The sequence below is a fragment of the Pelmatolapia mariae genome, linkage group LG14 (assembly GCF_036321145.2).
Source record: "Pelmatolapia mariae isolate MD_Pm_ZW linkage group LG14, Pm_UMD_F_2, whole genome shotgun sequence".
NCBI lineage: Eukaryota > Metazoa > Chordata > Actinopteri > Cichliformes > Cichlidae > Pelmatolapia > Pelmatolapia mariae.
Genome location: NC_086239.1, coordinates 37041881 through 37056849, shown reverse-complemented (window position 1 = coordinate 37056849; position 14969 = coordinate 37041881). Strand labels below are relative to the sequence as shown.

The 14969-nt window shown below is 40.9% G+C and overlaps 1 protein-coding gene and 2 non-coding genes across 3 annotated transcripts in view; all 3 read right to left on the bottom strand.

The window, feature by feature from the left end:
• The window catches only part of aamdc (adipogenesis associated, Mth938 domain containing), a 28375-nt gene that overhangs the window by 9909 nt on the left and 3497 nt on the right, over positions 1–14969 (bottom strand). The gene's annotated exons all lie outside the window — the stretch shown is intronic.
• LOC134642125 (U1 spliceosomal RNA) lies at positions 13187–13350 on the bottom strand. Its single transcript, XR_010095856.1, has one exon. It is a non-coding gene; the product is annotated as a U1 spliceosomal RNA (small nuclear RNA).
• On the bottom strand, positions 14611–14774 carry LOC134642013 (U1 spliceosomal RNA). The gene has a single exon (XR_010095750.1). It is a non-coding gene; the product is annotated as a U1 spliceosomal RNA (small nuclear RNA).

Below are 14969 nucleotides of genomic sequence, written 5' to 3'. Positions count from 1 at the left end.
TATTACACATAAAACACACAGGTGTTGTGCCAAACGTTTTTGGCACAACACCTGTGTGCTCTGAAGAACAAATCAAGTTCCAGCAACCTCTGCTAGACACAAACCATCAACAATAGCAAGGACAGACAGCTGCTGGTAGCAGAACTCGTTTCATGTTATGTACGTTTAGCTGTACAAAACACAAACACACACAACACTAATTTGCACTGAAATATTTCAAAATAAATCAACTAAACAAACAAACAAACGAAGACCTAAAAAACAGTTTCAATTACATTCATTTTTATTTATATTGCACCAAATCACAACAACAATCGCACTTTATATTGTAAGGCAGCGGTCCCCAAACTTTTTTGGACCACGGACTGGTTTATGCCCGACAATATTTTCACGGACCGGCCTTTAAGGTGTCGCAGATAAATACAACAAAATAAAACTAGTACCGGTACCGAAAAAAGACGATTTATTCATAACACATGTGAAACGACCCAGAAAAACCGAGTAAACGACAAAAACGATAACAAAATAATGCTAAAAACCCTGAAAACCATACATTTCACACCCGAACCTCAACTCTCGCGGCCCGGTATCAAACAACTCACGGACCGGTACTGGTCCGTGGCCCGGGGGTTGGGGACTGCTGTTGTAAGGTACTCAATAATACAGAGAAAAGCCCGACAAGAATTTGGCTACAGTAGGAAGGAAAAACTCCCTTTTGACGGGAAGAAACCTCAGCCAGAACCAGGGTCAAAGACGGACAGCCATCTCAGAGACTGGTTGAGGGTGTGGGGAGGTCTTTGAACTGGTTTCCAGGAATCTTGAGCAAACATTAAGAGAAAACCCATTAAACCAAATATAAAAAAACAATGACTGACCTTAAAGGGGACTTGAAATGCTACACATATACAGGTTAATTTACACCACTGAGCCCTGCCCTCAGACAGTGAGATAGATGGAACACTGTCTGAAGCTGGATTTAAGAAATAAGCGCTTAAAGTTCAAGTTTTAAAAACATGTTTAGCTGTTTAGCTAGCTGCACTCAAACAGGAAAATCCAGCTGTTAACCGTAATGCTAACAGAGGCCGTTTTCTAGACCTCTCATATCTTCAGAAGAGCTGCGTCAGACAAAACAGACTGTCAGTGCGTTTCCTCCCTTGGATGAAGACGTTGCTAGTAGTGTAACTATTGGCCGGTCATCTGGAAATACAACAAATCCTCCCGCATGTAATATTTCCATCTCCACAGGAAATGAGAAATACAAAATAATGAGGAGGTGCTAGAGGGATCAATATGTCTCACTCTTTTGTCACAGGCGTTCCTCAGCACGAAGCACCGACTGTTTATGTTACTCATTGATAAAGAAGCTGGTAAAAGAAAACAAAAATCCCAAAAACCCCACAATCCTTCAGATACATGGCAGATTTTAAAATCATGACCATGAATGTCAGGGGATTACAAAACCCAACAAAGACAGCAGTAGTTCCTTCTTACCTGGCAACATTTGTTTTTGACATATGTTTGTTAAAAGGACATTTAAAAGATGATAGTGATATACTGCTGTTTTCCAGAGAATGAGTCAAGGGAGAATCCAGATTGGAGTGAGTGTGTGTCGATATTGACAGTAAAGAACTTAGAATAATTAACATACACGCAGATGCAGAACCTCCAGTTCCTAAGGAGTTATTAAACAATCTAGACATACGTTTCATGACAAATAAAGCTGTTGTGGAGGATGATTTAACACTTTAAAACCGGTCGGAGCGGGCACGCTCTGTTTTGCGTAACTATTTTTAAATCCCGGTAGCTCTGCAACCACGTAAGCTAGCGCAATAATTTTTTTTGCATATGAAACCGGAGGAGTTTTACTTACATCTCATGCCATCAGCTTGTCCTAGGTCACAGTTTCCTTCCACATATAGCTTTGCAAAAACTGCATAAAAGGCGCTTGCAGCAACAAAAACATAATATTCCAGAAACACGCTTCGCCAATCCGATCAGCTGTTCATAACACTTCCTAGGTTGGAATAGACGTCAGCGCGAACTTTCACATGACCGCCATGACCTGCCCGAAACCGGAAGTGACGTCATTTTCGCGGAAATGTAGTTTTTTTTACTATCACGGCCTCATGAGCCTGTACTGGTGTTTTTAAAAGTTATCTTTGACTTTATGACTTTCTGTGTCGTTTCTGGGATGCTTTGGACTCATATTGCACTGCTGGAAATAGTTTATTTTGATGCATATGCTGCTTTTTTGCAAATTTGCACTATAATTTTTATTTTCATTTTTCCTGCAGTATATAAAAATTGGTGTATCTCAAAAATAAAACTATGAAGACACTCAAAATAAATTTCCTGTGGTGGGAAACTATTTTGTGCAACTTTTTTGTATTTACAGTTTTGAGGGATGAGCCTCTTACATTTCTCTAACTAGAAATATATGTTAAAAAAACAAAAACGATTTTCAATTTTTTTGTAGTTTATTGCACTTTTTTGCAATTTATGTAAATACTATGCACTTAATCCATACATATTATTAAAATTTGGGCTATAATGGTTGTATTGATGTATAGCAACTTGAAATGCTCCCAAAAATGGCACTACAGCATGTAAAAATATAATATGAGCTCTGGCGGACTTGGTTCTATGGTAGGTCTTAAAGGGTTAAATGGCTCAGTAGATAGAGGTGCACATCTTTTGCTGTTAAAATTATTTATAAAGAAATTTGCTTTACTAGATGCTTTTAGGGAGATATGTAAGGATGATCCTGGAGATACTTGGGAAAACAGTAGAGGAATAAAAACCCAGTTAGTCTAAGGAGCTTGGAAAGAAAAGCGTCTGGACTTCTTTGAGTTGCTTGAAGACGTTTCACCTCTCATCCAAGAAGCTTCTTCAGTTCTAAGGGTCAAATGGTGGAGAGTCCCAGATTTAAACCCAGTGGGAGTTTCCCCCCAAAAGAGGGACAAAGGACACCCTGGTGGTCCTCTACCTAATCACATGAGCCAAGGTGTGAAAGCGGGTGTGGGTCACAGTCAGCCAGGGTTTCGGGTGAGCTCATTGTGAAACCTGGCCCCACCCTATCATGTGATTTCCTGAGGTCAGATGGCCCAGGATGTGAGTGGTCGTTAAGGCGTCTGGGAAGGATCTCAAAACTGGATTATAGATGGCAGACAGTTGGTGTCGTAAACCACCGCCTCTGTTCAAAGATGGTCGCTCACAGTGGACATAAATGTCTTCTATCACTCCTCTTTCAAACCATCTGTCCTCTCTGTCCAAAATGTGAACATTGGCATCCTCGAAAGAGTGACCTTTGACCTTTAGATGCAGATGGACTGCCGAGTCTTGTCCTGTGGAGGTGGCTCTTCTATGTTGTGCCATGCGCTTGTGAAGTGGCTGTTTGGTCTCTCCGATGTAGAGGTCTGGGCATTCCTCGCTGCACTGTACAGCATACACCACGTTGTTAAGTCTGTGTTTTGGAGTTTTGTCTTTCGGGTGAACCAGTTTTTGTCTGAGTGTGTTGCTGGGTCTGAAGTACACTGGGATGTCGTGCTTGGAGAAAACTCTCCTGAGTTTCTCTGATACACCGGCTACATAGGGGATGACAACGTTGTTGCGTCTGTCTTTCTTATCCTCCCTCGCTGGTGTCTGATCTTCTTTTCTGTGCATCTTTGCTGACTTTATAAACGCCCAATTAGGATAACCACATATTTTAAGTGCTTCCTTTACATGTGTGTGTTCCTTCTTTTTCCCTTCAGGCTTAAAGGGAACATGTTCTGCCCGGTGGTGTAGGGTCCTGATAACTCCAAGTTTGTGTTCCAGAGGGTGATGGGAGTCAAAGAGGAGGTAGAAGTCCAGACGCTTTTCTTTCCAAGCTCCTTAGACTACGATGACCTGGATGACTGAGAACCTTCACAGACAAAAACCCAGTTAGATTACATTTTTACTACAAGCAAAACTAACATATGGTCTGCTAATATTTCTCAGTTTTTTGTTCATTCTTAGCGATAACAATTTTAGGTCCAGCTTTCAGCCCCTTTTAAAGGACCAGGAATCTATACTCCAACCTTGTGAATTGGTGGGAAGATGCAAAACAAAGAATAAAATGCTATATAATAAAATATTGCAAAGAAAGATCTAAATCGAATGTTAATTGGCAATATATATTCTACTGACAATTCCAGTATTGGGTAAGTTACTTTAACTTAGTAACTTAGTTACATTACTAGTTACTTCTATCAAAAGTAACTCAGTTACTTCAAGTTACTCGTTACTTTCAAAGTAACTAGTTACTAAGGAAAGTAACTTTGGTTTTACTCAGAATTCTCTTGTTAATGTGTTGCTTCCGTAACTGGATACCCAGCAAGACTGCCAGTCTTCTAGCTTGCTTACTTGCCACAAGTGCACTGTGCCACCTACCAATAGAAAGGAAAAAATAATGTGCACATTTCCACGAGAGAAATCCCACGCCTGGACCGTCGTTGACCGCCGCCATGATTCTAGCCTGCTTTTTACATCCAACACAAAAACTGCAGTCGTGGTGCTTTTGATTGTACTCAGAACTTGGAAATTCTGCCTTCTGAATAGGAAGATGTAGGTAACACCAGACTGCAGATGAGCTGCATACAGAGCTGGACTGGGACAAAAAAATCGTCCTGGGCATTTTGACTAGAGACCGGCCCACCATTATAGGAAAAATCATAAAGCCTTTGAATGAAAACAAACACTGTTGTGACAGTGATGTACACTGTTCTGATGGTATATATGTATCAATCTATCAATTGTTTGTTGTAAGACTCAGATAATTATTTTTTTTAAAGCGAGACATTTTAAATGAGAATAATAAAGAAAAGTATTTCCTTGTCCCCCCCTTTCCCTGTTAATGCCCTACCTGCCCCCCTGGCAAAACTTTGCTAGACCCGCCCCTGCACAGTTACCAGCTGTCAGCTACGTAGAAAAGGATCCTGGTGTTATCTGTCTCTCAGAAACGGTTCATAACTTCCCTTCAACTCATTCATGTCACCTAAAAGGTAAACCTGTTTCTCCATCACCTGTTCAGCTCTGATGATTCAGTAAGGACATCTCCTGGTTTCATCTGCATGTTTCCCTCTCACCAGATAACCAAACTGATATCATGACCAGCAGCTTTACAGCTGTGGCTCCAGCAAACATCAGCTGATACTAGGAATTAATATTAAATAAATTCTAACAACAGCGGATCAAGCTTAAACGTGCTGCTGTTGTTTAGCACAACATCCGCTGGTTTCCTCCTTCTGGCGCAAAGTGGGCGATAAACAAACAAGAGAGAAAAGCCGATCAGCTGATCATTGATCAGTTTCGTGATTGAAGTAGAAACGGGAGAGAATGAGAGAAGAAGAGGCACCTGTGCAGCTCCAGCTTTGTGTCTTTTTCATTGTAGCTGAAGTCCGGGACAAACTGTTCCTTTTCACCTCAGTACGAAACGCGTAATATTTTCTCTGAATACCAGACGATTCTGTTTTTTAGGGGACGGTTGGCAACTCTAATAATTAACCGTATGAACAAAATAAAGTTCAACATCAGTAACATAGCACCCACCCAGCTGTATAGAAACTCCGTCTAGCTAGCTAGCACGCAGTACGAAAATGTCAGCATACCGAAAATAAACTCCACCTAAACTTGGTTTATATCTGACTCCGATAGACTGCAGGTCATAACTTCTTACCTGAAGTTCAGTTCACCTGACACTCGGACCGGCGGCTGCTTATCTGTCTCTCAGAAACAGTTATGAGCTGTTTCTGAGAGACAGATAACACCAGGATCCTTTTCTATGTAGCTGACAGCTGGTAAATGTGCAGGGGCGGGTCAAGCAAAGTTTTGCCAGGGGGGCAGGTAGGGCATTAACAGGGAAAGGGGGGGACAAGGAAATACTTTTCTTTATTATTCTCATTTAAAATGTCTCGCTTTTAAAAAAATAATTATCTGAGTCTTACAACAAACAATTGATAGATTGATACATATATACCATCAGAACAGTGTACATCACTGTCACAGCAGTGTTTGTTTTCATTCAAAGGCTTTATGATTTTTCGTATAATGGTGGGCCGGTCTCTAGTCAAAATGCCCGGGACGATTTTTTTGTCCCAGTCCAGCTCTGTATGCAGCTCATTGGCAGTCTGGTGTTACCTACATCTTCCTATTCAGAAGGCAGAATTTCCAAGTTCTGAGTACAATCAAAAGCACCACGACTGCAGTTTTTGTGTTGGATGTAAAAAGCAGGCTAGAATCATGGCGGCGGTCAACGATGGTCCAGGCGTGGGATTTCTCTCGTGGAAATGTGCACATTATTTTTTCCTTTCTATTGGTAGGTGGCACAGTGCACTTGTGGCAAGTAAGCAAGCTAGAAGACTGGCAATCTGGCTGGGTATCCAGTTACGGAAGCAACACATTAACAAGAGAATTCTGAGTAAAACCAAAGTTACTTTCCCTAGTAACTAGTTACTTTGAAAGTAACGAGTAACTTGAAGCAACTGAGTTACTTTTTTAGAGAAGTAACTAGTAATGTAACTAAGTTACTAATTTAAAGTAACTTACCCAACACTGGTACCCAGTACGAAAAAGTCAGCATAACGAAAATAAACTCCACCTAAACTTGGTTTATATCTGACCCAGATAGACTGCAGGTCATAACTTCTTACCTGAAATTCAGTCCACCTGACACTCGGACCGGCGGCCGCTTCGGGTCTCTCCTTTTGCCTCCCCTTTCCCCTCATCCACCTGCTGGCCTCCACCACTTGCTAATGATACTGAATCTGTGGAAGCTCCACGATAGCCACCACACGAAGTAACGAATAACGACCCTATCTAAATCCCAGTAACGATTAACGCGTTCCCGATTTTGGCATAATACCTAGTTACCGTGCTCGTTACCACAATAATAACGTAGTTACTGTAACGCGTTACTTAATAACGCGTTAGTCCCAACACTGGACAATTCTAATGGTGTAAGTATGGATAGAGATTACTTAGTCTTTTTACAAAAGAAACAGCAGGACATTTTTTAGAAAAAAGCTTGCACATTTAAAGTGCAGAAGCAGGAATATATGGAAAATGAAAGATGCTCTGCCTATTTTTTCAGAAAAGTCAAAATACATTGTAAAAGAAGATCAATAAAGGAACTGGCGAGGAATGAAAGGGTCATGGCTAAAACAGGAGGAACTATTGGAGGAGGCTGCATCACATTGCACCCAACTTTTTCAAGTCACCTTTGAAATCAGGAATACAATTTTACGTTTTTTGTTTTGTTTTGGGGTTTGTTTGTTTTGTTTTTTTTTTTTTGGGGGGGGGGGGGGTTACCCTTGGATAAAAAAAGGAAAATTAGAAACAGATATTACTAAAGAAGAACTATACATTGCTTTGAATTCAATGAAAAACAGGAAGGTGTCTGGAATAGATAGACTGAGACAAGAATTTTACATGACATTTTGGGATTTACTGAGAAGCCATTTGGGAGAGATTATCAATGACATTTATAGCAGTTAGGAAACGAGTAAGAGCATGCACACGTGTGATCTCCCTATTGTATAAAAAGGGACATTCAACATTGATTATCACCCACTAAAAATATTATGTGTGAAATACAAGATATTGTGTAAGACAATTGTAAACCGATTAGCTGCAGCCTGCCATATACAGTTGATAAAGATCAAACAAGTGGGGTTAAAGGAAAGAATATTTCATGGAACATCCAACTTCATATAGATGTTCGGGCTTTTTAGAATATAGACATTTGCCATCTGTATCAAACTAGATCAAGAGGGGGCTTTTAATAGGGTTAATCATGGTTTTATAAGAAGGATGATTTCGGACATAACTTCTTGAGGTGGATCGATATTTTCTACAGCAATGCTTACTCTGGGTATTTAAGGAAGCTAATTAAACAAAACAAACAAAAACAAAAGGGTTATGGCCCCTACATATATGCTTAACCGATGGATGCAATCGTGCAGTAAGACAGACAATAAAAATTAGAGGCCTCTCGATGTCGGGGGCTGAGACCCTTATAATCCGGCAGTTTAGACAATACGATATTATATTTGGCCGATGATAGTAGCATAATAGAAGCTTAATAGAGGATATGTCTTGCGCTTCTCGATCATAAGTAAATAAAAATAAATCAATATACAAGTTTTTAGGTATGTAGGGTAAAAGAAGAGATAAGATATGTGATTACACATTATGTGAAGGTCCAGTGGATTTTCTGGTATTTCTTTTGGAAATTCTGAAGGTGATGCAATCTGACTGGTCCAAAAGATTAGCAATGGTCAAAGTAAGTAGGGATGTGGAAAACCTGGAATCTTACTTTGTCGGATAAAAGATGAGAAATTAAAGTGGATATAATGCCAGTTCTGGTATACTTGGCATATATACTTTGTATCAATGCATAAAAGACTGAGGCAAAAATGTCCCATGGATTTAGGGGCCGTAACAAGCTCCAAATATTGGTTTATTGGTCTTGAAAGGGAGATAAAGGCTGAGGTCACCTGAAGTTAAATATGAAAACCCTCTGGGGTTAATCTGTCTGTGCGTGGAACCAACAGCTACATTCATTTCCACGGGACATTACAATAATTTCTGGAACAGAACCAACTTTTAGAGAACCATCATTAATGTTATGGGTCAAAGGCTCAGCTGTTAACAAGTTCTGTGAATCCATGAATCCACTTGGGAATGATAAAGGAACCGAAGGCGCTGACTCTGAAGAGCCGAAAGCGGATAACTGAGTGAGCAACAGCTGACAGCAGCTAGCGGGGCAGGTGTTAAGGGTCCTTTGGGTTTGACTCGCCAGACCGTGGCTGCCGCTGGGGCCTGCACCACAGGGCTGTGTTCAGTAGTGTCCCCTTTCGAATCGGATCCGATGCTATGCTCTTCGGGCGACTTTCACCCTTCCTGGCCATTGTGGGGCCTTTTCTCCTGACACTCTTTTTTGCCCTGTCCTGGAGGACATGCTACTGGCAAACTGGTTGTTTTCCATTACAATTCAATGTGTCACCTAGCGTCCACGAGGTTGTTAAAGCAACACAGCCAAAAGGCCCATTACGTCATTTGTATACGACATGAACACCAGAACAATGGAGGACGTGAGGTGATGCTGTATCTCCTGCTCAGTCTACAGCAGGGGTGTCCAACTCTTGTCCTGCAGGTAGGGCTGCCACAAACGATTATTTTGATAGTCGACTAGTCACCGATTATTTTTGCGATTAGTCGACTAATCAGGTCATGCATCCATTGGACGTAAAATGTACAGCTTATTGCACCGGCATGCATCTGCTCTTATATAACTATCATTAGCTTACAGCTTTAAGTGTTTAAGGTATGTGCTAACTAAAAATAAAGACAAGATGATAGTTTATTAAATTTTAATGAAATTTGAAGATTGTTTCGGTGAAGTTTAATAAACTCCTTGCTATCTAAAATATAACGGGACACCGGAGTATATTCTCGAGCATCTCACACTTCTGATAATCAGTTTTCTGCTTTATGTTTATTCAGCTGTGTAAAAACTATAACTTTAATCTCAGCCAAACCGATTTACTCAGGAACAAATAAAATACTAAAAAAAAGCCAAACAATAACATTTTTAAGTTATCTAAGTGACTTATGTATGTTTAACCTGAGTAGCGAAAGACGGCGGTGGGTTTGAAAACGATTTGCCGGGAGTCCGGTGTTCTCACGGGCTCTAGTGAGCCTTGCCCCCGGCTAGCTATTGAGCTAGTGGGTAACAGACGTCTCCGAAAACGTCGGAGCGCTTTTGAAAATATGTGGTGTCTTAATAAACTGAGCAGATATTTGAGGTTTACACAGTTACATTCTCGCCTGAAAATATGTTAAACATTTATTTTGTGACCCAGAAAGAATAATAAGAGCAATATTAAAACTAACTAGCTGCCGCCATTGTTAGAAACTGAGCTGGCCTGCGCTATGAATTCTGGGACAGAGCTACTTCTTCTTCTTCGGGGTTTAACGGCAGCTGGCATCCTTGTACATGCAGTGCTGCCATCTTCTGTTTCAGTCCGTTATTACACTCTTAAATCCTACTACTTATTCCTGCGTCTTTTGTGATCTTACAAAGCTTCAAACGACGCGTCGACTATTAAATCAGTCGTCGACGTAATCGTGACTAGTCGACTAATCGTGGCAGCCCTACCTGCAGGTTTTAGATATCACCTTCGGTCAACACAACTGAATCAAATAATTACCTCAATACCAGGCCTCTGGAGAACTTCAAGACATGTTGAGGAGGTAAATCAGCTGTGTTAGATCAAGGACACATCTAAAATCTGCAGGACAATGAAAATTTCTTGAATTTGTACTGAGGACATATCGGAGGTTGAAATCAGACACCCCACAATACGATATTATCATAATACTTTAATCACTCCATCACAACACTGGGATTTTGTGCTTTCACTCTCTCCATCATGGCACAATGTCAGTGCAACAAGACATGTAGCCTGAATAGATACAACATACTGCTGTGTCCAATTAAGCTGCACATTTACAGCCGCAAAATCAAAGCTGATTGGACAAATTGTTTTGGGGTTTTTTTTAAATGGTGAGTGTCATTCAACATGTTTTTAGCACTGTCACTACCCGATCCGTACCGGGAAACCCGATCCATACCGCGCATGCGTTAATCTTACGTCACTTCCTCTGTTTGCCAACATTGCAACAGTTAATATATTTGAATGACACGGTTAGTGCCCAGTTAGCTTCTAGCATTTATCAACAGCTCTGCCTCTTTTTGGACTGCCCGGGACATTTAAACAATGGATACCTCCGTGTACAAACAAATTAATGCTTTTCTTCCCCCGATTGAACAACAGCGCTGTAAAATAAGAAGAATGGCACCTAATTACAGACTTAATAATACAGACTTAGTAATGTGTCACGTGAAGATTCATCAGCCAGATTAAGTGTTTACTGACAATTGACAGTGATAGCGGACATTATCATCACAATTCCAATCAATCTTCTCCACAAAGACAAGCATAAACACACTCGACTATCACTAAATCAAATTTAACACGCACACACAAAAATTATTTGTAATAATGCAAGTTCAGTTTACAATAGGGCTCATTCGCTCGGTCAGCAAGTGGCGGTGTTGCTGTTACACTGGGGAGTAAACTGGAATTAAACGAAACAGATGCAGAGACCATGTGCACATGCGCGGTATAGAGGTAGGGGGATCGGGTAGACCTCATCCCCTGAACTGTAACTATTGTTATTTTTCGTTTTTGTCTACATTATATTGAAATGTTTCATTACTGCAAACATTTTAAGAGATACTTATTATTGGTAACATCTTAACAGATACTCTGACTCGTAACTACAGCAGGGCGATATGGCCAAAAATATTTATCACGATATATATTTGAAAATTTGCGATAACGATATAACTGACGATATAATTGATGCGAGACAAAATACAACTCCACAACTTTACTAGCGCAAAAAGACAACCTTCCATTTATTTTCACTTAAACAAGCAGCTGTTTTTTATGTGCATTAAAGCTATATAAAAATTTAACAGTGTAAATGCAAATTCCTTGCTGACAGTTTAACCAAAAGGCATTTCCAGTAGAAATGGGCTGACATATCCTGAGCATAACCATGTATAATATCCACTGAAGTTAAAAAGAGGTGCTTTGCAACATTAAACTGCAGTGTCCCAAATAAAAAAGTCAAATACGTATTTTTCGGACCATAAGGTGCACGGGATTATAAGGCACATTAAGCGAAACAAAGCAGTCAGATAAATCAAACTTTATTCAACTCATTCTTCTTGCTTCCTCCACTTCTGTACCATTGATTCATTAATGCTGTATTCTATCACAGCTGCTCTATTCCCATGTTGTTGCAGTATATTAATGACTAACCTCGTATTAATGACTAACCTCGTATTGTGGATGGATTATCTCAGTTGTTCTCCTGACTGAAGTTTGGTCCGTTTACAGCATCCTGCCATGCGATTGCATTTGTTTCTAACCATCAGGAACCCTCACGTTAACTTTTATAAGTGGAAAAGTGTTAGCGTTCATCCTCCAGCTTCACTGTTTATGTTATGCTAACATAGCTGTGTCGCTACCGATCACGTAGTACATCATTATATACCAGCTAGCCCAACTTCAGTAACCCTACAAACGTCACTGCTGTTTAGTTTCCTGTCTTCATTTATGTTGGAAGTGACAGCAGAGCTGTACGTTTGAATTTTTTCAGAAATCTCTCAGTCAGAACATGCTATATCATGCTTAGGTAACTAGCGAAACTAGCGAGCTAAATTCCGCTAGCTTCCTGCTAACTTCTAACTCCGTTAAATGTAATAAATTCTGTTTTCATGGATTGCTGGAAGTTAAACTTCATAGTTACACCTGGTAAAGCAGCAACGGTGATCGTTTTATTAAAGATGAAAGAATTTAGACAGTTTTTAACTCTCAGTGATGCTGCAGTGTTTGTTTGACCTGAAGAATACGGAGTTTAGGACCCAGATTACTCCCAGATTTAAGAGCATCTTAGTCCGACAAATACGGCAATAACAACGGCCCGCTTGCATGTTCTGCAAAAAAAATGTGCTTTGCGTGTATCTGACGGACAAACACCAAACCAGTTCCACATCACTGAAGTTGCAGCATTTTTACAAACCAATTCTGGTTCATCTGTTTCACTCAACAATCGGCCATGTGCGTATGAAAATAAAAGCACTGCGCATGCGCGTTTTACTCATATTCTATCGCGATATTTCATTTTCCTATCGTTGCCTAACATTATACCGGTATTACCGTGAACGGTATAATATGGCCCAGCCCTACCCGTAACTATCGTAAAATGCTTTGAGCGGAAGTAGTGGCCTTTCGCACATGCGTGGTACGGATCGGGTAGTGACAAGCACAAAGTGTGAACACTTCCCTCCAGTCCAGAGACAAACCACAAACCACCTAACAGAACTCTATCAGCCTCTAGTGGAGATTAGTGGGAACTTATACTGAACAACAGAAAGTCCTGTTTACTGTGGTACCTTGCTACACAAAGTCTTCATTCATTCAGTAACCTTTTCTCTAATAGCACAATAACAGAGCTTTTAGAGACTTAATAAACACCAGGACACTATTATATCTGTTTCTGTTTCTTCTGTTGTCTTTGAACATGTGATCAGGGGAGAGCGCGAACGCAGTCCCCCACTACCAGAAATTATGCAGTCGAGATTCCCACATTTGGGGAATTCGCAGGGGTCAGCACAACCGGAGTGCAATGGCTGAGCCTCGCCCTGGGTGAACCACCTTCTTGATCATGGTATCTCCCCTGCCAGGTAAGTATGAGTTGTTCACCCCACACATGGGGGACTCTTTCACACACAAACCCTGCACACTCACGGTGCTCACAATCTCACAATCAACACAAACACAGCCTACAGGAGGCTGGGACTACACACTATTTATATACACAGGAAGGAGCTTCCAACAGAGCCACATCAGGTTATTTAGTTTTAACAAAATACGGGGAGTCTTTCCCATCATGCATTGCTGCATCTGCACAACAAAAGCTAACTGAAAGATCACAATTTTTCATCCATTTAACCTCCTTAAATCCACCAACAAACCAACAGGAAGTTCAAGTAACTCCACGTTAACTCAAACTGCAGCTGAAAACTGTTTGATTCACATTTGATGTTTAGAAAAAAGGAAAAAAAAACGCATAAAGCACACACGTTTTCTGCTAACAGCACAAACACTTCCTGTTCCTTTGTTATGTGCTGCTGAACAGTTCACTCTCCTCCTGCTGCTGCCCCCTACTGTCCTGGAGTAGGAACAACACTGTTTATTGCGCACATATATTCTAAGAGCTTCCTTGTGTGCAAACAACAGCAAAGGAGTAAGATGAGTTTCTGTCATAATCAGACTGAACTGCTACTATATGATCAACATTTCACTGCCTGCAAAGCTCATTTCCAGCCTTACAGAAACATCTGCACAGATTAGAGGATGGTGGCATGTAAGGCTACCAGTGGCATGAAGTAGTATATGAGGGACAAGCCCACAAAGTGTGAATACAAATGGTTTGTTCTAGCTGATTGGGCACCGGGTCACACGTGACAGTTTTTTGTGTACACAGGAAAGAGTGAGGTCAACATAAGTTATGGTCTGAGCTGCTCGTCTGTCATAGATCTTTAAATCATTTTCTTTGCTTGGTGGTGGCTACACTTTGGGTAACTGTTATACCCCCTGCCCTCTTCCACAATCTGCATAACACACACCCTGGATGCTGTGGAACCATTAGAGGAAAGAAAAGGAAAAAAAAACAGGCTATCTTTCTGCACATGGACAAAAATGCCTTTCCTAACATGACTGAGATGGACGAGCTGCGCTGGATTAGAAAAGAAGCTGCTGTTTAAGTGGATTAACACTCGGGAGGTGACAGTGTGCTCCACAGTGCACAAAGGACTTCAGTGAAAAGACTGTGCAGCACAAAGCTTTCACTAATAGCTTCCTCAAATAATAAAACAACGCAGATTTCTGAGCCTTAATAGGCACCAAGATACTGAGTATGTGTTTCCTGTGTTTTCTTTGAACATGTGATCAGGGGAGAGCGCGAACGCAGTCCCCCACTACCAGAAATTATGCAGTCGAGATTCCCACATTTGGGGAATTCGCAGGGGTCAGCACAACCGGAGTGCAATGGCTGAGCCTCGCCCTGGGTGAACCACCTTCTTGATCATGGTATCTCCCCTGCCAGGTAAGTATGAGTTGTTCACCTCACACATGGGGGACTCTTTCACACACAAACCCTGCACACTCACGGTGCTCACAATCTCACAATCAACACAAACACAGCCTGCAGGAGGCTGGGACTACACACTATTTATATACACAGGAAGGAGCTTCCAACAGAGCCACATCAGGTTATTAAGTTTTAATAAAATATGGGGAGTCTTTCCC